Below are 2,832 nucleotides of genomic sequence, written 5' to 3'. Positions count from 1 at the left end.
CCACAAACAAAACTTCTTTTTTTAAGGGATATATATTTTCTGCAGTACTTATGAACAATTCTGTGCATGTATTTTAAATTTATATTATTTAACTGTAAGCCAAAGCTAACCGTAACAAGTTTCCCAAAATGATACAATGCCTTATTAATCAAAAGTATAGTCACAAAAAAGTGAGAACAGTGTCTAAAATCCTTAAATAGGAAGCAAAATAACACCCTAATGCTTTATATTCTATATGTTGCTCATCTTTTACAAACACTCTGTTTTAAATTAGAAACTAAGGGTGTAGATTCTGCTGGCAAATTTGCTGACTTGGTAGGAATTTCCTAAGGTGAAGATCAGACAACTTCCTACACGCTGCCTTTTGAGGACTGTCAGGAATTTTCAGTCCCTGAATGCTTTCTTACAGACTTGAGTTGCTGCTTAAATGCCAGCTCTAAAGCCAAAAAGGTAAGAGTTAGAATTTAAATATACTTTCTGGAAATGATAACACTACAAGCCATTATCAGCCACACATTGATTAAATTGTTAATAGATGTATTATATTATTTATAAATGAAACAATAGCCTTAAAATGTAACATATAAATCTTGCTCTTCTTTTCATCAGTCTCTCATGTTATCTTCTGAAATGTCTGCCAAAATTGACTCATCAAAAATAGTGATAAATAATTGCTCAAATGGAGCAATGTACTTATTTCTATTTTTTAAAATATTTCTTTAAAAAATATATGGAACGCTTCTTGAATTTGCATGTCATCCTTGCGCAGGGGCCATGCTAATCTTCTCTGTATAGTTCCAATTTTAGTGTATGTGTTGCCGAAGCGAGCACTGGAGCAATATGCTTTTAATAGAGTCAAGTAAATCCTGAAGCCCTGGGGGGTCTTTTAAGAAAGGCAGGCTCTGGAGAAATACCCTAAGCAGGTGGAGAGAGAGCAGAGTACTGATTGCTACCACGGGGTTAGAGAGTAGGGAGCAGTAGCAAAACTGAAGGTTAGACTAACAAGAATAGAAGTGGACTATATACTCAAGTTTTGTATGGAAATGACCTACATGGGGTCATTCTAATGAATTTTAGAAAGATAAACACTGAGAATCATCAAAAAGGAAAAACAGTTCCCAGAATTTCTATCTGGCCTTTTAACAAATACTCAGAGAACAGGTATGTCCAAACTAGCACAACTTGATTTTTGTTTGTTCTTATAATGAGACTGGGATAATGGAAACTCCACTGTTCACATAGGCAAGGTAAAAGAAAGGATTATCATAGGCCAGTCTCAACACTGAACATAGATATAAAAATCTGATAAAAGTATTCACAGATAAACTAGAAATTAAATGAAATTCTCTTAATTTGAAAAGGGTAACTATTAAGAAAAGCCTATAGCAGAATTTAACTCAATGTATAAAAATACTTAAAAGTATTACTTTTAATCATTAATAAGAAAACTGTTTTATGCCATTTACTATATTCAACATTGCATTTTTAGGCATTGGCTAATGAAGTTTTGGGATGATAAAATAAATAAAAAAGAGGACACACCATTTATATATATGTAAAAAATTATCTGAAATAAGTATGATAAAATATGTGCATGATTTTATTCAGAAAAATTCAAAAGTTTTTTGAAAGATATTTTTAAAAACCTAGATAATGTGATATACTGTATTTATAGAAACTGTTGCAGTATCATAAAATTGTTCACAACCCCAAATCCATTTGTAGATTCAGTGCAATTCCAATCAAACACATACATAAGATTTTCATGAAACTTGCCATGATTATTCTATATTTTATATATAAGATCAAAAGATTAAAATTAACCAAGAAATTCTGGAGGTAGGAGAGACAAGAAAGGGGGATTTTGATCTTTCACTTCCAGCAATATGTATAAATATTTAGAAAAATCAGCTTTTCTTTTATTCATATTAGAAAATACAATAACCAGTGCCCCCGTAATTCCATTCATAATATATACTGAGAAAAAAAAGTTTCATATGTAATCACAGAGATTTTCAATATTCTTTCTAATAATCTTGCCTGTAATAAAATAAAATAAAATAAAATTTTAAAAAATATAGAATTGGGACCAAACTCCATTCCACATCAATAATAAAATGGATAAATTAACTGGTATTTATATATAATATATATATAATCCAAGATTCTCTTGGATTTTATATATATATAATCCAAGAGAATCTCACAGAATAGTGGAAATTAGGTAACTAAATGAGTCTCTATATATCACTATAAAGTTACAAAGAAGTCACAAAAGTCTGTATTATTCCATTTAGATAAACTGCAAAGCCCATGAGAAACAAAAGGATATATTATTTATACATAAATGTATATGGAAGATAGCAGCTAAGAATTGTGTTAAACTCTACCTAATATAAGTCTCATTGTGACATCTCACCTATTTTGATATTTTATTTTCCCTCTGAGAAGAGTGGAGGTGAGTACTCCGGGAATTGCATGGAGGTTCCACTAAAAATTCTTGCCTTCTTTTTGATGTTGTCCCATCCTCAGCATTGTCCTCTATGTTTAAGTTCAAGGTATATTTGTTGAAGCTCAGACATCAAGACCATATTCCAGGAAGTAATAAGGAGATGGGAAACAAAAAGTATAAATGGCAAAGACCTCTCTTGGGAGCCCCAACCAGGTTTTTGTTTGGATCTTTCAACTCAGTGGTTACCTTTGTTTTCAAAGGTAGCTGGGAAATGCATTAATTAATAAATGGATTACTAATATCACTGTCACCTGTAATAAAACTTGGGCTCTTGACCAAGGGAAAAGGGACATAAGATTTGGGAGAAATAACTAGCAGTT

General features: G+C 31.4%; 1 non-coding gene across 1 annotated transcript; it reads right to left on the bottom strand.

The window, feature by feature from the left end:
• Positions 1-724: 724 nt before the first annotated feature.
• Positions 725-831, bottom strand: LOC143656701 (U6 spliceosomal RNA). Its single transcript, XR_013162604.1, has one exon. It is a non-coding gene; the product is annotated as a U6 spliceosomal RNA (small nuclear RNA).
• Positions 832-2,832: the final 2,001 nt, after the last annotated feature.

The sequence above is a fragment of the Tamandua tetradactyla genome, chromosome 14, assembly GCF_023851605.1.
Source record: "Tamandua tetradactyla isolate mTamTet1 chromosome 14, mTamTet1.pri, whole genome shotgun sequence".
Lineage (NCBI taxonomy): Eukaryota > Metazoa > Chordata > Mammalia > Pilosa > Myrmecophagidae > Tamandua > Tamandua tetradactyla.
This window is presented reverse-complemented; position numbering and strand designations above follow the sequence as displayed.